The following is a 25,624-nucleotide window of genomic DNA, read 5'->3' on the forward strand; positions in this document are numbered from 1 at the left end:
AACATGTGCTGATCTTAGAATGGAGCCCACTAGAGTTCTTGAGTGAATAGGAGACTGACACATAAGATTCATTCACCAGTGATGAAAAAGCAAGTGGTTTCCAAGTAAGGGGCCCACTTTAAAGGTTTAAGTCTGTTAAATGGTGTACATCTCAAGGTGGATCCAACGACCAGCGTTGTTTCGTAGCCCGAAGATGCAGGGTAGTTAGTTTTCGTGAAGCAGTAAAGACTGCTACCAGTGATGGTGGTGCATGGTTAGCAAAAAAGACTGGTGGTCACCGTAAGCGGTAAAGATCGAGCAAGTGGAAAATGATCAGACGGCCAGCGTTGTTTCGTGCGATCAAAGTGCACAAGGTTTAGTGTTCACGAAGTAGCGAAAAGAAGGTGGGGCTCGTTACTAATATAGAAGGACCGGAAGTGTAAAGGTAGTGCAAGTTTCAAAGGATCCAATGAATGTCATTGCTTCGCGAAGAAAAGGTGTGGGGGTTTTAAAGTCCGCGATATGGCGAAACAATGAAACAGGGAAATACTCAGAGAACTAGTGATCTATTGGAGCCCGTTTTTGAATTCAATTTGTGAATTCAATTCTGAGTTGATGGTCAAAGCATGTGGGATTAATTTCTCAATTCAATGCCAAGTTGTCATATTAAGGTCCGCATCAATTGAATACTGGCACCATTTTGATGAGTTTGTTGCAGAGGAGCTGGTGCAGAGCGAATTTCTTCAGGAGAATAACAGGTTTTCATGTCTTGCTTGCTAGTTACAGTTTGAAAATTGGTACTTTATTGTGTGCTTGCCTTATCAGGGTTGTATTTGAATCTTAATTGATATAATTGCATTAACAGGATGGCACCAAGAAGGGAGTTCACAGGAAAGGTAAATTACCAAGATAGGAATATATGTGATGACTTCCTAGAACAATTGACCATGTCATCAAATGGTGTGGCCAAAATCAAAGAATTAGTTCCTAAAGCCCCCCGTCTAAGGATTGGAGACAGTTTATATGACAAGGGTAGATGGTTGAGGGATTCACAAATAGGGATTTTAGGGCGGGGTCTTTTTAAAGTGGGATTCAGTCAGAGACATGCCCGTGCCCCAATGAATAGCATATGGGAACCAGACGTAGGGAAGCTCATAGTTCTGGGGTTTTTATGGATGTGGACTTGCTAACCCAGATCGCACACAATTATGATCCTGTTGCTAGATGTGTGAGAAATGTCAATGGAGGAGCCCTGATAGAAATCAATGATGATCAATTCAGGAATGTTTTTAAGCTCAGTGAGGCATCAAATTTATTAGAGCCTATTGATTTTGAAACATTGGCCCAAGTTTATGAGGTGCAGAAAGATCACCTTAGGAGTGGCCCTTTGAAGGATTTTTTTGTTAAAATAGGATGGTTAACTGTAGTGGACCGTAGCACCATGGAACCCTTCTCCCTAAATTTGTTCACTTTAAGGGCTAAAGGCATGTATTGGGCACTATGTCAAATCCTTGGGGAAGATGTTGAAACAACCATGCCAACCCATTATATGTTAATGATGGCATAGATTTTGAACCCCTCTCTAGCAGTGACATTTGATTATGCACCTTACCTCACTAATGCAATTCATACAGGGCTTGTAGGGATAAAAAATGGTAAGGTGGATAGACCTTTTGGATGGTATTCTCTTCTAATGCACATATTTTTGTTCAAAGGATCTGATTATTTTGCTAAGGAAATGGATTTGATTAAAGAAAAGGAAGGTGAGGAGATGCCTGTGCAACTGTGGAGCATAATTTTATCTTGGGATAGAGAGGATGCCAGTTATTTGAAGTTTAATAGATTCTTTGCATCTAGGCTTAGTATTCTTCTATGCCCACAGAACCCTAGGATACCAAAGGCTCTTTTGGAGTTCCTCAGGCCTAAGGAGTTTTCTTAAGGTATTAAGATTGTTCATAATTGGGGTGATATGTATTTGTACCCTGTTTCTATAGTTTTCAGAGTGTATGGTTTCAGAGGCACTCCATATTTATTGCCTTATCAAGTCCCATTGAAAATAGAGATTGCAGAGGTCTTAAGGTAGATTGGAGGTATGCAAGAGGTAGAGCTAACAAATAGGGGTAAAGGGACCATTTTACCAACTGTTACCATGGCCCATTAATTTGTGATCACCAAAGGTGGTTGGAAATTCTTTGATGACTTTTTTCAACAGTATAGGTTGTCTATTGCAGTAAATAGGTTTGCTGACCCTGAGGATTTTTTCAATAGTATGTTCAAGAGAAGAACAGTATGCAAAGGTAGGCCACACCAATTTCATTTCCCTGAGGACCTAATTAGAAATGAAATCAGTTTGGATGAGCAAGAATTGAGGAAAGAAAAGTGGGTGGCATACAAAAAGGGTCTGGATTTCATTCATCAATTTGATAGCAGTTATGACCCTCTGTCTAGCTTCAACTCCTTTGAGGAAAAGATCAAATTCTTAATTATTTACTCTGAAGATTTAATGCAAACTTTGAAAGAAAAGAGGGAGGCTATAATAAGAGATAACCCTGACAAGGCTAAGTTAGTTCTATCTAAGCCTGCCTTTGCTAAAGCCATCCCTCCCAGTGATTATGTGATGCACAAAAGGTCAAAATATAGTGTATTGATGCCAGTAACAGGTGAGCCTTCCACTTCAAGAGGGAAGAGAACAATTGAAGATGTCATTGACATCCAAGAATCCCCTAAAAGGCAAAGGGTGGGGAAAGAAGTGCAAACAGATGAATCTTTGTACTCTCCATCTCAATCCCCTATCCATATAGGAGATGAACAGGTAGTAGAAGAACAGTTGTTGCAATTAGGAATCCTTGGAGAGATTTCTTACACATATGAAGAGACACAAGAGGGAATGCCAGAAGAGTCACCTAGTGCCAAGATGAACTTAACTGAAGATGAGTTCAAAGGTAAGGAGTTAGACCTGGCTATCAAGCAAGCTAGTGAAGAGTTTCTAGCTGACAACAACTTTGTCACAATAGGGGCATTCATGCAATTTTTATGGAAACAAAATATTGAACAATTCAAGGTGAGATGTGAAAAGAGAATGAGTGAGCATCCTCACAAAGATACAACCTTAGTAGAGGAAGAAGTTAAACAAGAAATGATGGCTGAATTCAAAGCCATCACTCCTGAAGTGGGAAGGGAAATGGTGTCAAAGGTTGGTGTTATACTCCTCCCTGAATGGGATATAGCAGATGCCTTGGTACTTGAAGCAGTCAGGAAATAGACCAAGCGTATGGAGGGAGTGACATTCAGCAAAGATAATGTTTCTCTGGTCATGTGGTCCCTAAAGAGGGATGAAAATAGAAAAAGGAAGGATACCTCAGGATCTAGTTTTCTAGGAGGCATGATAGTAAGAAGAGTTAAGGATATAGGGGTGGTAGAGGCTACTAGCACAGTTTTAGAAACTACAAAATTCAATGTAGCAGTGGCAGAAAAGGAGGCAAAGGAAAAAGCTAAACTCCAGTTGAAACTAGAAACAATCTTGAAGGCTTATAATGAGGCCAAAGAAGGAATAGCTAATTGAGATAACATCATTGCTGAATTGAAGCATCAATTGGCAGGATAGTACCATCAATGTGAGTCCTCTACTCTAATGATAGCTTCTTCTCCTGCACAACCTCCACCTACAAGTCCTATTATAGAATTTCCCCCTTCTCCTATTCCTTCTGGCTTTCAACCAACTAAGACCATTCAACATGAATTGGAGAAGTTAAAACAGCCTCAGGTCCTATTTGCAAATAAATATGAGGAAAGGGTAAAGACCATAATTTCAAGATTTACTAACACAATAGGGTCTTCCATGGTGCACAATAGAATATAGAAGATTTTTGATATTTGGAATGAGTTGAATGAAGACAAGGCTATTCTAGAGCCAATTTTGGATAAGTGGATGCCAAGAGAAGTGGATCTAGAACTTATGTGTGCATCCTATGATGAAGCAAGATCAGATGCTATTATTAAATCCACATGTGAGTTAGCAAAAGGTTTGACCAAGTTAGCAGAAGGAAGAACCAATGTGGAGAGGAAACACAACTTGTATAGGAAAGAATTTTTTAGTGTAAATTTGAATTGTTTCCTGGGGGTTTTGTTAACCAGAATCAGTTGAAGGACAAAAAGGTATGGCTTGATGAGCTGGGAGCTAACTTGTCTCTAAGGGTGAATGGAATCATTAATACATATGACACATCCCTATTTGTCAAGACAATTGAAGAAATAGAAAAGATAAAGTCATATTATGGCTTTTTGAATCTAGAGGTTAATAAAGTGATAAACCCTTGGAAAAGGTTGGTTAAGTTGAAGGAAAAAATTGTTGGCTACTCATGGCCTGCTGATGACGGTTCCAAGAGTGGACCAAGAAATATGTGGTGCAAGAAGAAGGAATCCCATAGTAGTTAGAAGATGTTACAGAGGAGCAACAAACTAAAGAGGCCATTGATACTGAAAAGGACTTGTAACTGTTTCTTGGAGGATATTGTGGTTTGTAACAAACTTTTCTTAAGAATGTCTGAAGCTTGTATGCATCCATAATGTTATAAATGGATACAAGGACTAATAGAAGAGGCATCACAAGAATTTTTGTAAAGAAGCTCTGCAGAAATATATCTAGGTTTTTTTCCAGCTATCACAGAGAATACTTTGAATCATGTAAGATTATTTTGAAAAATGAATATAAAGATATAGATCAATACTTTTCAGGCCTAAATTTGTGTTGTCTTCTGGTGTGTACTCATTAATTTGTTGGTTTCATTTGAATAGTCTAGGGTTATTTGATTGAACATGGATTGTAAGGCAATCATATGGATGTGTTTCTAGCTTTTCTCTTCAAGGGAGAGGAATTAAATATGCATGAAATATCTCTATTAGTAAATCAATTGTTTTCTCATTTTGAATTTGATGAATGGTTTTAGTTTTAAGAGGATAAAACTCATGTATATGTTAGGCATGTATGGGGTTAATTAAGGCTGAGGTGGTGAAATGTATGCGATTGTTCACTTTTGGGAATTCTAATTTGATTTGGGTGACTCTGTAGCCCGAATAAGGCACTGGTATCCAGTCGTGGTTTTCTTTCTATTTCTCTTGGACATCAATACTGAAAATGAGTATAAGCTTTTCAAATAATGTTTCAGTTCTATTAAGGTGATGAAGTCCATAGGTTTCTAGCATTGGTTTACTATGGATCTCAAATTTTAAAAGTGTGAAAGTTTTCTCATAAGGTATACCCACCTGAACTTTGGATAAGTTCGAAGTGTAGAAGGTTTTGTTAAAACCTTGTTATATGTTTTTCTGGAGTTTTGTTCTTCCTCGGTGTCCTCTTCATATGCAAACAATGGTTATTGTATTCCTAACAGGGAGGAGAGAAGGGAATCAGAATTTGAGAACAACATATTTAGTTCAATTTTCAAAGGTCCACATGGAGATTTGATTGATTTATGGGTATATGTGTTGTGGTTGGTTTTTCAGTTGTTCAGTAGTGACAAAGTGTCAGTATTTTGGTTTGCATTGCTTCACCTTGTAATATCTTGTTCTACGGATTTGTAGATATGTTTGGGACATTGGTGTGTGTCCTCAATTCAAGTGGTTCATGGTTTAGAGGTCCGCACGTGATTTTTCAAGGTTGATACTCATTGCAGATAGTGTTCCTGAGGTTTGATATGAAGATACTGATGATTCTGGTAATTTGAGTTGGTGCGGATGTTGCTATGGTGATTTGTGATGCTTGTGGATGTTTTGAGATCATGTACCTTTTGTGTTGGTGGTTTGCATTAATCGTTGAGCTCGTAATTGATGTTTTTCTTCAGTACATAGGTGTTGTTCATGTTCTTGGCCGACCGGATTCTTGTAGCGTGTTGTGGATGATCAAGGCATAATTTTTGGAGGTGTAACATGTTTGAGGTGAAAGATTTGGGTTTGTTCTATGTCTTGACTGACATTGCTTGGTCTACATATAGTATTGTATTGTATTGAGTGTGATTATATTTTTGTAATTAGGTGGTGAGTGTTGAGTTGATCTTGATGATTCATCCAAGGTTGATGTTGTGTATTAATAAATGTAATAACTTTGTATTTAAGGTATAAAAAGTGAGTGCATGAGTGTGTGTACATTGAATGTATACATCTTTTGAAGATAGAGAAGTAGTGTGAAGAAGAAATTTGTTTTGTGCTTCAATGAAACTAAATCGGGGAATAAGGAGATGCTATTTTCCAATTCATTGGTTTTGGATGTGATCTAAATCTATATGTACAGCCAATGAGCCTTCCCTAGGTAGTGAGCCTTATTATTTTGAGCAGTGAGCTCTGTTGAACATAATGTACCATTGAGAGGGGGGTGAATTAGTGGCTCATAAAAAATTTCCTTTTAAACCAAGCCTTGAGTGTCGGTTAACAACCTAAACACTAAACAATCAAACCGGTAAAATAAGAGTGAATATCAAAATAGCCAAACACATAAATGCATAACCCACAATACCAGATGTACGAGGAAAACCCAAGATGGGAAAAACCTCAGTGAGAAATGTTGTTGGAGTCTACTGCTCCAATCCACCCTCACAATGAAACAACATATTACAATGATTTAGGGAACCAACCCAAGAGCACCAACCCCTGCACCAAGCACCAACTCGGTGTAATATAATCCAATACAATTTCAATGCAATGATAGTACCTAGTTCCAAATGAGTTCTGCAACACTTGATCAACGGATTTCTGTCGGTTATCAACTTCCTCTGTTTCATAAGTTCTTCTGTCAGTTATCAAATTTCTCTTTCTGATCTCTTACCGGTTGCTCTCTAACTCTCTTCTCTTTCTCATAACCTCACCCTACATGGTATCACTCTTTGATGCCTTCCTAACCTTTCAATACCTGCCAGTATGTTTGACTGTTAAGACTATAACAGTTCACTGGTTACTCTGTCCCTACTGGTTAGACCCTCTCACCGATTCAACCTGCTAACACAAACCATAACTCTTTGAGAAATAAATCTAAGGTAGATAGTCTTTCTTCTTGCTCGGGCTCTCTTTTCTCTCACACCTCACATCTAACATTAAATCATTTTAGTCTCGAGTTGACATATTTATTTGTGAGGGTTCCCGCCAAAGGCAGCATTCGAACAATGTCATGTTAGGTTTTACCTTCACCAACTCAATCCGTATTAGATCTGATCTATTTTTTTTTCTGGAATGGTGATCTACATCACACCAAAAAAGCACCACCATCTCCTCGCTGTTCACTATGCATTTTCTATTTTAGATTGTCTACAACATGCTTTTCTGCATTTCTATGTCAATCACCATTAATGGCACGGTCGTTTACTTTAGCAAATGGGTACAAATGTCAGATCATCTTGCAAGGTCAGTTTAATCACCTTGCCAACTTGTCTTCCTTGAGCCACAACATTTTGCCATCCTCCCATGATTTGTGGGTTCTTCATTAAAGTCGACCTTCTTGTAAACTACTACGTCTATAAATACTTCACAAACCTCTGCGTGGTCGCCACTTGGTTTCCACCTATCATACTTGTCGACATCCACCTATTCTCGATTTTCTATGTCGGTTTGGCATCATCTTCAGTCTTCTATGTCGATTAGACATCCTTCACCGAGCAAGAAAAACTACCAGTTTATCCCACCTTACCGGTATAACCTAACTTCACTGGTGGACCTTCATACCTGCTGACCTCTTCTTTGTTGGTCAATTTTTTTGGCCTTCCATCAAACATGTTGTTCCATCTACTAAGTCCATTTACTAGTAGCATTAAACTTCTTTGTGTATACTGGCTTGCATCCTTTTGTTCTTCTTTGCTTGCTTTTTTTGCCTTGTGGGTGGGCCTGTTTTACCGATAGATAATACATTTCATGTGTACCAGTAACATACCTTTATGTCTGCTTACAAACATATGTTTTGACATCATCATGTCTTACTGCACCCATACCGGTCATCATTAATTACTCACCGGTGACCATGCCATACCAGTTGACATCATTGACAACCTATTGCCAATAATCTCCCCCTTTGGCATTGATCTCAACTCACTACATGTTCTCACACAGGTAGATTTCTCTCCCTTTGACACAATGACAAAGGGTTGGGATAGTTTATTCTCCCCCTTTGATTCAACTTATCTCCCCCTTAGTCAAATCATCTCTTAGTGTTTACAATCAATACTGAGACATACAACCCTAAACTTTCCCTATGATAAGTATGTGGTTCAAGAGATATAGATAATGATATGAACTCCCCCTGAACCATATATCTCTTTACAAACTTAAGTGCATGAGGCAGGTGACACAACTCCCAACTTGTGTCTTAAGTACTCAAAAGTGCTTACCAGTAAAGGTCTGGTGAAGATGTCTGCCACTTGTTCTCTTGTAGGGACATGTTACATCCTTATTTCCTCTCCTTCAACCTTCTCTCTGAGAAAATGATACTTGATGACTATATGCTTTGTCCTTGAATGCATCACTAGATTCTTTGATATGTTGATGGCAATTGAATTATCACACCAAATGAGAATAGGATCAAAGATATCCACCTATATGTCCTTGAGGGTTTGCTTCATCTAAAGCACCCAAGAGAAGGATGTAGCAGCAACAATGTATTCTACTTCAGTAGTTGATAGGGAGACTGAATCCTACTTCATGCTATACCATGAGACCAACTGATCACCTAGGGAGAATGCACCACCACTTGTTCTCTTCTGATCATTAATGCAACCTACCCAATCAACATCACTATATGCTTTCAAGATGAATTCTCCTTATTTAGGGTACCATAATCCATAATTGAGTGTCCCTTGTAGGTACCTAAAGATTCTGCTTACTACATTCATATGTGATTGCTTAGGTGTTTCTTAAATCTAGCCACCATACACAGTCTTCAAGTTTGATAAATTTATTTTTATCACCGATCATTTGGTTGGAATAGCTACTATCTACAACCCATAGATTTCTTCTTTCAGCATGTAGGGCAGTCTACACTATCAGACTTGATTTTGATTTGCCCTTTTCTTTCTCAACCCAAACTGGTTGAGTTTCCTTCTTCTTATCAGCTGCAATTTTGTGCTCTGATTTGGCTACTGGTTCCTAATCAGGATCTGTCCTCTTTTGCTTGATTTTCCTATTCTTACAAAGCTTTGTTATATGTCCAAACTCTTGACAGTTATAGCATTTCACATTTACATTGAAAGATGAATCTTTGAAACTATTATAGGACACCGGTTTAGTCTTCCTACATTCAAAACTCCTATGACCAAATCCATTGCACTAATAACAAACAACATTCATATCCCAAAGTGCATTAAATGGATTTCTACTTTCATAACAAATAGTGGGCTTATTTGTTAATCTACAATCAGCTAACCTATGTCCAAATTTGTTACATCGATAACAATAAGCACGAAAATTTGGAACATACCGGTTAGGTTGCCTTGGTCCTGCAAACGTTTACCTCATCGGAGGTCTTCCTTTAATGTTGCTAACTCTAGTGAATCCTTCATGATCAACTCTTTCATTTATCCTAAGATCAACATTTTGGTACATTGAGTGTGGCCTCCAGTTTATTGATTGTGTATACTGGTTTGTGTGATGATTTCTAATAGCTTCTGCATAAGTCTTCTTATCGGTATCCTTGCTTACTATGAATGTTTTCTTTTCTTCACCTTCACTAGAAGAAGTGAACTATATCTCTTTACCGGATGTGTCTTTGTTGTTTGAACTCTGTCCCTCTTCAAATACTAAGCCATCAGTATATTTAGATTGCTTTTGCTTGCTCAACATCTTGTCTAAGGCTTCTATGCTACCCTCATATTTTCTCCTCATTTTCAGTTCATCCTTACTCTCTTCAAGATCTTTTTAAGCTTCACTATTTTTGCTTCCATATCTTGATGCTCCTTTTCCTTCTTTATCAAATCAGAGGATGTAACTTCACATAACCTCTTGGCTTTTTCCAACTAGAGTTTTAAGTCGAAGATAAATTGATTAGACTCAACCAGGGATTGCTTCAAGAGACTTTGTTCTTCTGTTGTAGAAAGCTTGACCCTCTTCAGTTCTCTTCTTGTCTTACTTAACTCCTTAAGATCACTTATGATCTAACCTTCTAGATCCACTCCATCTTTAACATCTTCTTCCTCCTCATCTTCACCAACTGGTTCATCTAGAGCCATAAAGAGATAAATTTCTCTTTCATTCTCTTGGTAGTCATCTTCTAACGCACTTTCTTTGTTTGTGGCATCACCCTCAATAGTATATAGATTGTTCTGCTTCTGGTAGCCTCTTCTTCCTTTCCAGAAGACATTACTTTCTTTGCCTTTACCGGTAGATCTGCCAAAACTTATTTGCTTATCTCCACCGATTTCATTATAAGGACATTTTGCAGCAAAGTGTCCAACTTTACCACAGTTGAAGCATTTGAGTGGTAACTTTCCATTATACCTATTGGATACCCTCTTGAGCTTTCTAAAAAAAATTTCCACCTCTGCATCCGAGTCTTCACTGGATCCTTTGTGATAAACCTCTTCCTTGTCCTTTTTCATGAAGTTGAAAGTTGCCTCTTTCCTTGAAAGTTCTTCGTCGGTTGTCCTCATTTCATAGGCAGTTAGAGAGACAAATAGGTCATCCATTGTGAAGGTTTTCAAATCCTTTAATTCCTCAATGGAAGAAACATTAGTATCATACTTAGATGTGAGAGATCTAAGTACCTTCTTGACAATAATCTCATCAGCAATTTCTTCTCTAAGTCCTCTTATGGTGTTCACAGTTGCATCTACTTTGTGAAGGTAGTCTACAATATTTTCTTCATCTTTCATCTTGATGCCTTAAAGATAACCTCTTAGTTATTGCGGCTTGGCCTCTTTGACTTTGGCATCTCCTTTAAATAACCTCTTGTTGCCCCCATATTTGGCCTACATAAAATTTGAACTTTAAATCGGTCTCAACGTCGAGTAAAGATCCAGTAGTTGTTTTTGCGTAAACAATGAACACGCAATCCAAGGTCCTTACTAGTCAGAATATGAAAAATGAAAGAATTTTGAAAATTATCACAAATTTAGGGAAATCACTTTACAGTCAGGACCTAAACATCATTTTGTATCACATGTCCAACTTTCACCTGAACACAGTTCATATTTTGTCATATTTTAAACATTCAATTTTTGGTGTTTGTTGCTCCCAAATGATTAAAATATCTCATTTAAGGCTTCATCATGAGGCACAAATAATTGTGTGGATATATTTCCCTACCATTGATGTGTGTTTCAAATTTTAGGACCTAACTCCCTATTGTTTGAAAGTTATGCCATTTTTCTCCAACCAAAGCTTTATATTTAAATTATTTCTCAAATGATAATTTAATATTTTAAATTATTTTATTATGTTTGGTCATTTACGATGAGAAAATCAACTTCAGTCATCGGTGGAATTCTTCCTTGATCCATTCTCAGTGATAAAAGGTTTCCAATGTGTAAAGGGTAGCTTGCTCAACCAAAAGGTTAGAAATGCTCAGTTTTTGAGCATTCTTAACCTCATTTCTTAACCTTTTGTCAAAAAGGTTAGAAATGCTCAATTTTTGAGCATTTCTAACCCATATTTCTAACCTATCCCCAAAAGGTTAAGAATGCTCAAAATTTGAGCATTTCTAACCCCATTTCTTAACCTTTCGGGCCCCACTTTGTCAAGAAGGTTAGAAATGCTCAATTTTTTAGCATTCTTAACCTCTTATTGATTTTATCAAAGAAAGGGAAAATATTAAAGAAAAACAATAAATAAAAGAAGGATTCAAAGAACAAGTTATGAGTGTTCATCAATGAATTGAAGAAGAGAGGGAATTGCGTTAGATGTTGTAGTCGCGACTACTCTGATAGCCAATATATGTAACATGTTTGAATGTTGCAGAATGAGGAAGAATACACAATATCCATGAGATGCTTGACAAAAATACCACGTATGTTGCAGGTTATGGATGCACAAACAATGCATGGGAACTGTTCGACATAATTCCTCCAAGGAATATGAATCAAGTGATAGGAAACACACATGACTGAACTCTTCAAAAATGTTCTCTACTGATATGCCTCGCTTCCAGTAGTGTGGTCTTAAGGAATGCGATGGTTTCATGCTTTCCAAAAAAATGCACTGGAGTATTACATCTATCAAAAGATAATGCACGTGAAGTGTTTAACAGTAGTGAATGGCATTTAATAGTTTGAAAATCCGCCTCAAGGAAATATGTCCCTCGACAAATGCAAACCACGGGAGCTTTCATTATGGCACGTTAACTATTTGGCAAAAGTTCCTCAAAGAATATTGAGATTATCAGTAGTGCACATAAGCTATTTGACATCATCTTCCAAAGTCACGCGGTCTCAGGTATTGCCTGCAAATAGCGCACACCACAGCATTAGCAAAATCCCTCACTAAAATGTGGTCTCATGGCATTTGGATGTGACAAGGCATGTGGACTGTTATGGATGTTTTTTTTTCCAGAAGGGTAGTGTTTGACAGCGTTTTTCCATGCTGTTGCAAATCATGAGAAATTTAAATGCATAGACAATGCACATGATCTATTTGACATAATACTTCAAAGAGATATCATCTCAAGGAATGGGGTGACCAGATTGCAGGATATGCACGATGCAATTGCCCAGTGTAAAGCCAAATTCTGTAATCCTTTACAACCATCCTTTCGGTCTGCATTAAAATGGGGTGTCTCAGAGGCCCATGTATTGGAAGACTCGGATTTGCAACAAATGGGAGACCACAGGGCATTGCCCCTTTGGTGACAAGTGCCATTTTTCTCACGGTGTTGCAGAACTCCAGAAATATGGTGGAGGTTTATTAGATTCAGAAAATGGGGCTATATCTGCTGGGCTTCATAATGATTTTAAGCAAACAGCTCCATCCATGAAACCTCACACAGAACTGGGAGTGGGACCTCAATATTTTGTGTTTAACACTTACAACTATACCATGGGATTCTCAAACCAAAGATCTATTGGTAACATTCAAGGTCAGAGGCAAGGTCAAAGGGATTTTCCAAAATGGAAAGGACCAGACAAAATGGATTTGCACTATGTATAGAAAGGATTTTGGACTTGTATATTTGGCCTACATAAAATTTGAACTTTAAATCGGTCTCAGCATCAAGTAAAGATCCAATAGTTGTTTTTGCGTAAACAGTGAACACGCAATCCAAGGTCCTTACTAGTCAGAATATGAAAAATGAAAGAATTTTGAAAATTATCACAAATTTAGGGAAATCACTTGACAGATAGGACATAAACATCATTTTGTATCACATGTCCAACTTTCACCTGAACCCAGTTCATATTTTGTCATATTTTAAACTTTCAATTTTTGGTGTTTGTTGCTCCCAAATGATTAAAATATCTCATTTAAGGCTTTTTCATATGGCACAAATAATTGTGTGGATCTACGTCCCTACCATTGATGTGTGTTTCAAATTTTAGGACCTAACTCCCTACCGTTTGAAAGTTATGCCATTTTTCTCCAGCCAAAGCATTATATTTAAAATATTTAAATTATTTCTCAAATGATAATTTAATATTTTAAATTATTTTATTATGTTTGGTCATTTACGATGAGAAAATCAACTGCATTCATTGGTGGCATTCTTCCTTGATCCATTCTCAGTGAAAAATGGTTTCCAATGTGTAAAGGATAGCTTGCTCAACTAGAAGGTTAGAAATGCTCAGTTTTTGAGCAATCTTAACCTTTTGTCAAAAAGGTTAGAAATGCTCACTTTTTGAGCATTTCTAACCTATCCCCAAAAGGTTAAGAATGCTCAAAATTTGAGCATTTCTAACCCCATTTCTTAACCTTTTGGGCCCCACTTTATCAAGAAGGTTAGAAATGTTCAATTTTTGAGCATTCTTAACCTCTTATTGATTTTATCAAAGAAAGGGAAAATATTAAAGAAAAACAATAAATAAAAGAAGGATTCAAAGAACAGGTTATGAGTGTTCATCAATGCATTGAAGAAGAGAGGGAATCACATTAGATGTTGTAGTCGTGACTACTCTGATAGCCAATATACGTAACATGTTTGAATGTTGCAGAATGAGGAAGAATACACAATATCCATGAGATGCTTGACAAGAATACCATGTATGCTACAGGTTATGGATGCACAAACAATGCATGGGAACTATTCGACATAATTCCTCCAAGGAATGTGAATCAAGTGATAGGAAACACACATGACTGAACTATTCAAAAATGTTCTCTACTGGCATGCCTCGCTTCCAGCAGTGTGGTCTTAAGGAATGTGATGGTTTCATCCTTTCCAAAAAAATGAACTGGAGTATTACATCTATCAAAAGACAATGCACATGAAGTATTTGGCAGTAGTGAATGGCATTTAACAGTTTGAAAAGTCACTTCAAGGAAATGTGTCCCTTGACAAATGCAAACCATAGGAGCTTTCATTGTGGCACATTAACTATTTGGCAAAAGTTCCTCAAAGAATACCAAGATTATCAGCAGTGCACATAAGCTATTTGACGTCATCTTCCAAAGTCACACGATCTCAGGTATTGCCTACAAACAGCGCACACCATAGCATTAGCAAAATCCCTCACTAAAATGTGGTCTCATGGCATTTGGATGTGACAAGGCGTGTGGACTGTTATGGATGTTTTTTTTTCCAGAAGGGTAGTGTTTGACAGCATTTTTCCATGCTGCTGCAAATCATGAGAAATGTGAATGCATAGACAATGCACGTGATCTGTTTGACATAATACTTCAAAGAGATATCATCTCAAGGAATGGGGTGAACAAATTGCAGGATATGTACGATGCAATTGCCAAGTGTAAAGCCAAATTCTGTAATCCTTTACAACCATCCTTTCGCTCTGCGTTAAAATGGGGCGTCTCAGAGGCCCATGTATTGAAAGACTCAGATTTGCAACAAATGGGAGACCATAGGGCATTGCCCCTTTGGTGACAAGTGCCATTTTGTTCACGGTGTTGCAGAACTCCAGAAATATGGTGGAGGTTTATTAGATTCAGAAAATGGGGCTATATCTGCTGGGCTTCGTAATGATTTTAAGCAAATTGCTCCATCCATGAAACCTCACACAGAATCGGCAGTAGGACCTCAATATTCTGTGTTTAACACTGACAACTATACCATGGGAATCTCAAACCAAAGATCTATTGGTAACATTCAAGGTCAGAGGCAAGGTCAAAGGGATTTTCCAAAATGGAAAGGATCAGACAAAATCAGTCAAATTTATGGTGATTGGATTGATGACAATGAATGGGAATATACAAATCTTTCAACTACGTTGCAGCCTGAGGAAGCAAGTCAGATTAATGAAGAAGAACCTTAAGATGCTCGAATAAAAAAAAGATTGAAAAGTTGCAAAATAAATCTTGGGGTCAAACAAACATTCCATTTTTCAAGGGTATAGCTGAACAACATAATAATCGAAATTGATTTTCAAAAGGTGGAATTAAAGGCAGAGACATGACAGCTTTAGGTGCAAACTTTGATCAAGTTTATGAAGATGATACATTGGTGGGGGATCTCTGACTTGTGCATTTACAAGTTGAGCAACTTGTTTGTTTTTTTTGGGTGCCGGAGCAAGCAAAACAGCCACTTAAGAGATGACAGGCTATGTATCCCTGGTATGGGCAATCAAAGGCATTACACAAGAAAATGAGCAAAACCTCCTATATGAAATGAGCATTCATCTTACTTTGGATTTGGAAGATAAAAAAATGTACATCATACCCGTCCGAATAATAATAATTTTGTGAGATATTGATATGGAGAGATGTAATGCATACATCTCATGGGTGTATTGTAAGCTTATTTTCTCTTCACACTACAATATCTATTTTGGCATAAAGTGAATAGATCGAGGATCAGAGTTATGCCAATTACATCCCTTGAGAAATAACTTAAAGTTTTGAAAAATCAATATGACAAAGGATTTCATCATTTAATATCTTACAAGATGGGAGAAGACACTGGTCAATGTATTAAGCAGGTTAATAGTTGCAACTTATGATGAGTCATGGGATACCACCAATGTAAAGAATGTATTGATGGGTATGGGTTTTACATTTAGTGAAGAGGTGATGATTCTTCTCAGAGGGATCATGGAGTACTGTGAGTGACATGAAATACATTTTGAAATGATAAACATTCCATCAAACATGGTTGATTAGATACAACAAAGATGAGTATGTGAAAACTAATGATGTCCTATTTAAGTGCCTTGTCATTTGAAAATTCATCACATTCCTGAGAGGAAAAGATGATCAGTAAATGTAGTCAAATCACTTGTATTTCAAGATCAAATTATTGATGAGTAAGAAACTCACAAATTAGATAAAGACATGGTGGCCACCTCGGCAAAATCAAGAATGAGTTATTTCTTCAATGTACTGGGTTTGAAATTATTTTTGGAAAAGTGATTTAACTCACTTATTGTAACTAAAGGTTAGGAAGTTGACTTATTCTGTGCATAAGTGTTTAAGTTATTAACTCTTTGAAATTCACACAGAAAAGAGTTAGTTATTAACCCAGGAATAAATTTAGTTACTAAGGTGGTTATTTTGGGAAGCCTATATATAGAGGGCTTTTGTAATGTATAGAGAGAGGGGGGGACTTTTTACAAAAAAAAAAAAACTCTGCTGGAATTCCAGGAGAAACTTGTAATGACATTTTGATTTGCACTATGTATAGAAAGGATGTTGCACTTGTATATTTCCAAAAGAATAATGAAGAATACTTTTTAGTTCATATGTTCTAAATGTATTCGTGTGTTATTATTGCCGATTTCTCATATGTCAAATTGGTAGTCTTTTTATGCATATGTGATTTATACAATTGATGTGATGATGCACAAGCAACCTTTGGTATCTCAGTTTGAATGTGTTGAAGTATCTTATCTCTGCGTATGTTGAGATTTGTCATTCTTCTTTATCGTCATTTCATGGCTAAGCATATTACGTTATAAACTCCCCTTATAAATTGTTGCAAATATTGAGAAATCTCAGTTGATGGTCGTATGTCTGTTGTTGGGGTTTCTGTTATTTATCTTCTTTAAGTTCTATGTTTTCTCCTTTATGTACTTTCAGCTTAAAAGTACATGAAAATCCTAAACACCCCTATCATACGAGGGAGCTGCCCCTCTCAAACGTAGAGGAAGATCATGTTTCACATAACGATCTCTCCAACTGTTGGAACGTTTGTTACTGCTTATCAGGCAAACAGGGTTAGTTTCAGGTAAACGACCGCAGTGACAAATCTGTTTACCAACAAGTCTGCAATTTATCCCAAGTCTCCTCAGTGGATGCACAGTGCATTACCTTGACAAACTCATTATCTGACAACCCGCTTAAGATAGCATGTTTATTGTTTGCATTATTCTCATACTCCTTCTTACCATCCGGATCAGTTGAAGGAATACTAGGGATAGTATACCCATTCTTGATAGACATCCACACATCAAAACCAAGAGAGGAAATATAGGTCTCCATTCTTCTGTGTTTCAAGACATAGTTAGATCCATCAAACATGGGATCTTTTGAGGAGGCAGACTCATTTCTTTCCATTGTGTTCCTTGACCACAATCCACTCAAGCTAGAGAAATATTTATTCAACTAGAAACCTACACTTTGATACCAACTATTTAACACAATGTACCACTAAGAGGGGGGTGAATCAGTGGTTCCTAAAACTTTTCCTTTTAAACCAAGCCTTGAGTACCAGTTAACAACCTAAACACTAAACAATAAAACTGGTAAGATAAGAGTGGATATCAAAAGAGACAAACACACAAATGCATAACCCACAACACCAGATGTATGAGGAAAACCCAATATGGGAAAAACCTCCGTGAGAAATGTTATTAGAGTCTACTGCTCCAATCCAACCTCACAATGAAATAACAAGTTACAATGATTTAGGGCACCAATCCAAGGAACACCAATCCCTACTGGTTTAGGGCACCAACCCAAGGAACACCAACCCCTACTAATTTAGGGAACCAACCCCTACACCAAGCACCAACTCGGTGTAATATAATGCAATACAATTTTAATGCAATGATAGCACCTAGTTCCAAATGAGTTCTGCAACACTTGATCAACAGATGTCTACCGGTTATCAACTTCCTCTATTTCACCAACTCTTCTTTTGTTGGTTATCAGATTGCTCTTTCATATCTCTTACCAATTTCTCCCTGACTCTCTTTTTCTTTCTTGAAACCTCACCCTACACGGTGTCACTCTTGGATGCCTTCCTAACCTTTCAATACCTACCAGTGTGTTTGACTATTAATACTATAACAGTTCACCAGTTACTCTATCCCTATAGGTTAGACCCTCTCACTGGTTCAGCCTACTAACACACACTATAACTCTCTGAGAAATAACTCTAAGGCAGATAGTCTTTCTTCTTGCTCATGCTCTCTTTTCTCTCACACCTTAAATCTAACATCAAATTATTTCAATCTCGAGTTGACATATTTATTTGTGAGGGTTCCTGCCAAAGGCAACATTCAAACCGTGTCGTGTTAGGCTTTATATTCACCAACTCAAACTGTATTAGATCTGATCTGATCTACTTTTCTGGAATGGTGATCTTCATCACACCAAACAACACCACCATCTCCTCGCTTTTCAATGTGTATTTCCTATTTTAGGATGTCTACAACATGCTTTTCTACCTTTATCAATCAATCAACATTAATGGCTTAGTTGTTTCCTTTGGTAAATGGGTACAAAGGTCAGATCATCTTGCAAGGTTAGTTCAATGACCTTGCCACCTTGTCTTCCTCGAGCCGCAACATTCGGCCATCCTCCCATGATTTGCGAGTTCTTCATGAAAATGGACTTGCTTGTAAACTACTACATCTATTAATACTTCACCGACCTCTACATGCTCGCCACCTAGTTTCCACCTGTCATCCTTGTCGACATCCACCTATGCTCGGTTTTCTATGTCGGTTTGGCATCATCTTTAGTCTTCTATGTCAATTAGACACAGTTCACTGACCGAGACAAACTACCTGTTTATCCCACCTTACTGATATAACCTAACTTCGCCAGTGGACCTTCATACCTATTGACCTCTTCTTTGTTGGTGGATCAACTTGGCCTTCCATCAAACATGTTGGTCCATCTACTAGTTCCATTTACCGGTAGCATTAAACTTCTCTATGTATACCGGTTCACATCCTTTCGTTCTTCTTTTCTTGCTTTCTTTTCCTTGTGGGTGGGACTTCTTTATCGATAGATGATGCATTTTATGTGTACCATTAACATACCTTTTTCTCTACTTACACACATATGGATTTATATCATCATGTCTTACTTCACCCATACCATTCACCATTACTTACTCATCGGTGACCATGCTATACCGGTTGACATCAATGACAACCTAATGCCAACAAGCTCTAGGCAGTGTGCCTGAATGCATGTGCATTCCCATTGTAATACTTTTAACAGAGTATACCTATTTTGTGGGTTCATCCCCACCATGGCTTTTCCCTTAACCAGGTTTCCACATCAAAAATCTTAGTGTTATGTGTTTTCATGTGTGTTGATAATTTATACTTTAATATTTAATTATCAAATCTAAGATTAAGTTTAAGTTGCTTAAGTTTTTGTGAGAACTGATTCACCCCACTCTCAGTTGTCTGCCTTATTTTCATCAATTGGTATCAGAGTTGTTTTATCATGATGTAGGACGTATGTCGAAGATCAATATTTGAAACAGAGTGTTTGTGTTTTAATAGTTATCAAGCATTTGGATTTGGGCCTTTAAAAGAATATTTGTTTTTCTTGTGTTTTCTTTGGTTGGGCACACTTGTGCGTGTGAGCAGTCCCACAACTAACACACACTATCCTCTCCCCTTGGCCCTCATGGTCTTGGGTGCATGAAAAAAGTGTCAGTGACACTTGATTTTCATTTTTATAGGTAGATGGCCTATCCCCTCGAGTAGCCCATAAGGCCAAGTGAGGGGAGAATGATTCAAAACGGTAATGGGTTAAAGCCAAGCCACCTCTCAGATGCTATATTAAATACGTGGGATTAAATTCATCATGATGGGCGTTAATTGCCTACCTACGTTGACTTCCTCAATACCTGTGTTCTACAAGAATGAAGCCTCTTAAAGGAGAGAGCTTATATCGACGCTTGAAAGAGAGTCCCATACTAGAAATGCCATTATTGTAGTTTTCCCAAAACCTTCTACTTATTGACTCAGGCATTGTGATATGCGCATACCAGAGAAACCTCTCATGTAACCCTCAATTTGAGATAGTAAATTTCTTGGGATCTTTAGGTCCTTAGAAATTTGAATCTTGGTATGCTCGAGCAGCGAGTGTCATAGAGGGGAGCCAGTTCTACCAAGATTCTAATTATCTAGTTGAATGTGATATTTTGCAAGGAGATTCAACAAGTATTGTCCTCGTCAGCCTCAGGATTATTCTTGAATGTTCTATTTTCATGAAAAAGGTCAAACAAATATTTTGATTTTTGTGCTTGTTAAATTGAATCATAAACAAAGGACATAAACAACATATTGAACATTGGCAAACAAAACAATCTTCACAAGCAATAATAATTAAACTTGGTCATCAAACAAATTTTTCAAAAGATTCAAACAAGTTCAAAATAAGTGTCCAAACAAGCATTCAAAAATAGTTAAACTTGGTCCAAAACACTTCAAAGTATTCATCCAACATTAAAAAACATTTCATTAACACGACCTTTCAAAACATTGGATATCCTTGTTGCAAAATTCATACCACTTAGGCTTAGCTCTTGCATAGTTCAAACTTAGGTCTTAGGGTATACATTATCCCCTCTTGCACTTATGTTTAGAATCATTTTCCTAAGTTTTGATTACGTTATCATTATCATACCAAATTAGGTCTTGGCTTAGGTTGCACTTGTTGGCATATGCACACTCCAATGAGACATTGTATGTGATTGAAGGTTTTGTCATTGATGGCAACGTTGCAATCTTATGGCACTGGCAAAGGCATTATAATGGCATCAGTAGATCACACTCTATACCGGCACCAACACCAACACAGAAGAAAGGAAGTATACCGGCACAGAGGCCGACAAGATTTTGTTATATTATATTTTGTTTATTATTGTAAAAATGTGTAAGCCGACTTGGCAAATTGTAAAATGACTCTTATATATAAAGAGATCATTGTAGACATTTGATATATGAGATGTAAGCATAAAGAAAAATATTAGGTAGACCTATTGTGCGAAATATAGGTTAAGGGGTATATGTAAACAACAAAGAAGGAACCGGTACTAAATCTGGCATTGAAGATGCTATTGTAAAACAGTACAAGATATTGGATTTGTATAATCGTTATTGTAAGTCAGTGAGACTTCCCATTGAGCAGTGAGCTCTAGGCAGTTGGCCTTTCTGCATGTGCAAGCCCCTATTGTAAGTAATATTCTCTTATTGTCCAGTGAGTAAATATTGTGGGTCACAAATCCCACCGAGGTTTTTCCCACACCGGGTTTCCTCGTTAAAATCTTGTGTTATGGTGTGCTTTTCATGTGGATGTTATTGATTCTATTTATTGCATTATTTCTTGCATACCGGTACACTGTTATATTATGTTCTGCATGTTTTAAGTTAAGAAATTTCATTCACCAGTCAAATATTGATTCACCCCCCCCTCTCAGTATCTGTGGGATCCCTAACAGTACTTTGTATTTTCCAAATTCATTGGTCCTCACGTATCCATATCACATTGGCTTTATTATTGCATAGTCCTAGGTTGATGAAACCTGCTAACTCTATGTGAAAGGAATGTCAATTAGGGAAGTAAACCAAAGTTACTCTCAGGTGTAAGAAGCATTGTTCAAGTGGATTATTTGATCTTGTGCATACTAATTTGTGTGGTCCTTCTAGAGTTAGGAGTTTGCAAGGAGATATATATTTCATGTTGTTGATTGATGATTATTCTAGGATGATGTAGGTTACTTTCATGAGGGATAAGTCTAAAGATCTAGAAAAGTTAAAGATTTTCAAGGCTATGGTTGAGATAGAGATGGGTTTTAAGCTAAAGTGTATGAGATCTGATAGAATTGTTGACTTCACTTCTGGTGAGTTTAATACATTTTGTGAGGAACATGGGATAAGAAGACAGTTGTCTGCTTTGAGAACCCATCACCAAAATGGAGTTGTGGAAAGGAAGAACATAACCATTCAAGAAACTACTAGGACAATGAATTTGGACAGAAATATTCTACATGTCTATTGGAGAGAAGTTTTGAGTATTGTTATTTACACTCTTAACTGAGTGCATATCAAAGGTGATATCAGTAACACTCCTTATGAATTATGGTTTGGTCATGCTCCTATAGTTAAATATTTCAAAAAATTTGGAAGTAAATGTTATATCAAGAAGGATGAAGATCTAGGAAAGTTTGATGCTAGATGTAATGAAGGAATATTTCTTGGTTATTCTACCAAAAGAAAAGCATATCGATGTTATAATAAGCGACTGAGAAACATAGTTGAGAGTGCAAATGTCATGGTTGATGAAAGCAATGAGAGAGAATTTAGATCTTGCGGATATGATTGAGATGATTAGTGTGATAATACAAACAATGGGAAGCAACCTCAAACCTAGAATCAAGTTCATATTATTTCGGTGAATCCAGTGCCTCAAGGAGAAGGAACTAGTGCAAGTGTCGAAGAAAAGACACTAGAGTCTGAAATTCAAGAAAATCCTAAGACTCCCAGGTATGTAAGGTTGAATCATTTCAAAAATCAAAATATAGGAGATAGAAATAAAGGTGTTCAAATAAGAAGAAGAATTGTTGAAGATCAAGTTGAGTATTGTATAATTTCATAGATTGAACCTAAGGATGGCAATGAAGCTTGTAAAGATGAACATTGGGTAAAATAAATGGAAGAAGAATTGATGCATATCGAAAAGAATAATACATGGAATCTTGTTCCCAAACCTAAGGATAGAAATATAATTGGAACCAAATGGGTCTTCCAGAACAAATTCAATGAGCAAGGTGAAGTTGTTAGAAACAAAACAAGACTTGTTTGTAAAGGATATTCACAATTGGAAGGAATTGATTTTGAAGAAACTTTTTCCCCTATGGAAAGGATTGAAACTATAAGATTATTTCTTTCTTTTACTTCTTACAAGGATTTCAAAGTCTATCAGATGGATGTCAAGTCAACATTCCTAAATGATGAGTTGGAAGAAAGGTGTACATTGAGAAACCAAATGGATTTTAATTATCTGATCAAGGATATTTGGTTTGCCGATTGAAGAAAGCTTTGTATGGACTGAAGCAAGCCCCAAGATCATGGTATGCTAGATTGGATAAGTATATGATGAAACTAGGATTTAACAAAGGTACAACTGATAGTAATTTGTACTTCAAGATTGATCATGATAACATTCTGATTGTTTAAGGTTATGTTGATGATATTATCTTTGGAGGGAATGATAGTTTGTGGAAGGAGTTTGCTAATGAAACATAGAATGAATTTTAATTGTCTATGATTAGAGAGATGAAATTCTTATTGGGTTTACAAATTACACAGTTCGAAAAAGGAATATTTATATCTTAGTCCAAGTATGTAAAAGAGTTGTTGAAGAAGTTTGGTTTAGAAGATTAAAAACTAGTTGGTACTCCTATGGTGACCGGATGTAAGTTGACTAAATATGATGATTCCCCTAAGGAAAATCGGACTAGATATAGATCAATGATTGGTTGATTTCTCTATTTGACTCAGACCAGACCTAGCATCATCAATGGCATTTGTCATGTTGCTAGATTTCAAGCTGATCCTAAGGAATCTCATGTTGTAGCTATCAAAATAATTTTCAAATATTTGAAAGGAATAGTTGATTTTGGTCTTTGGTATCCTAAAGATGATGATTTCACTTTGAGTTCTTTTATTGATGATGATTGGGTAGGAGATGTGGATGAAAGAAAGAGTACTAGTGGTGGTGTATTTTTCTTGGGAAAAATATTTGTTTCATGGTTGAGAAAAAAGCGTAACTCTATTTCTCTATCTACTACAGAGGTAGAATATATTGTTACTGCAAACAATTGTACTCGGGTGGTATGGATGAAATAGATGTTGAAGGATATCAGAGTAGTGTATGATGAGCCTATTTCTATGTACTGTGACAATTCAAGTGCAATTAACATTTATAAGAATTTGATGTTGCATTCAAATACTAAACATATATCTATCAAGTTTCACTTTTTGAGAGATAAGGTAAATGAGAAGGAAGTCAAATGGGAGTACGTGCATATAAGGAACAGATTGAAAACATCTTCAAGAATCCTTTTCCTAAGGATACTTTTGAGTGTCTCAAAGGGAAGTTAAGGGTGATTTCCCCTCCTGATCAAAACTAAGATGCATTTGGTATGCATTAGTCTTATGTATTTAACAGTCATATCTTATGATACAGATGGATCATTGGTGGTTGCAACTCAAGGGGAGTAGTCAGTAAGTCAGTTTTGTAATTTTGATTGCAAATATGTGTCTTTGATATTGATATCAAAGGGGGAGGGAGTCATGTGAAAAACCATAAGGAGGAGAGAGTCACACGAGATTTGGGAGAGAGATTCATTTCTTTTTCTTTGTCATTGATTGTTTTTCACATCATATGTTGCCATCAATGCCAAAGGGGAATATTATTGGAAGAATATTGCAAATATGTGCTTGAGATATATTTGAGAGATGTGTTGTCATTGATGTCAACATATTTCTCTATCTATGATTATGATGTAGTGAAGTTCAGTGAGTTAGTTTTTTCATCATTTTGAAGATCAAAGTTTGCGGATTAAAAGATTTTTAGAGAGTTGTATGTAGTTGATTTAGTTTAATTTTAAGAGGTGTGTAAGGAGATTTGATTGAGTTATGGGTATCTATTTTGTGGTTGGTTTTTTAGTTGTTCAGTGGTGATAGAGTGTTAGTATTTTGATTTGCATTGCTCCACATTGTAATATCTTGTTCTGCAAATTCGGAGTATGTTTGCGATGTTGGTGTGTGTCCTCAATTCAAGTGGTTAATTGTTTAGAGGTCCACAAGTGATTTTTCAAGGTTGAAAGTCATTGCAATTAGTGTTCCTAAGGTCTGGTATGGATTCTAGTAATTTGAGTGGGTGTGGATGTTGCTATCATAATTTGTGATGCTTGTGGATGTTTTTGGATCATCTTCCTTTGTGTCGGTGGTCCACATTGATTGTTGAGCTCGTAATTAATGTTTTTCTTTGGTATGTCGGTGCTCTTCATGTTCTTGGCCGACCAAATGCATGTATCATGTTGCAGATGATCAAGGTGTAATTTTTGGAGATGTAATGTGTTCAAGGTGAAATATTTGGGTATGTGCTATATCTTGATTGATATTTCTTGGTCCACATATAGTACTGTATTGTATTGAGTGTGATTATATTTTTGTAATTACGTGGTGAGTGTTGAGCCGACCTTGATGATTCTTCCAAGGTTGATTTTGTGTATAAATAAATGTAATAACTTTGTAATTTAAGGTGTGTGAAGTGAGTGGATGAGTGTTTGTACACTGAATGTATACATTTTTCAGACACAGAGAAG

This window comes from Cryptomeria japonica, chromosome 9 (assembly GCF_030272615.1).
Source record: "Cryptomeria japonica chromosome 9, Sugi_1.0, whole genome shotgun sequence".
In the NCBI taxonomy this organism is placed as follows: Eukaryota; Viridiplantae; Streptophyta; class Pinopsida; order Cupressales; family Cupressaceae; genus Cryptomeria; species Cryptomeria japonica.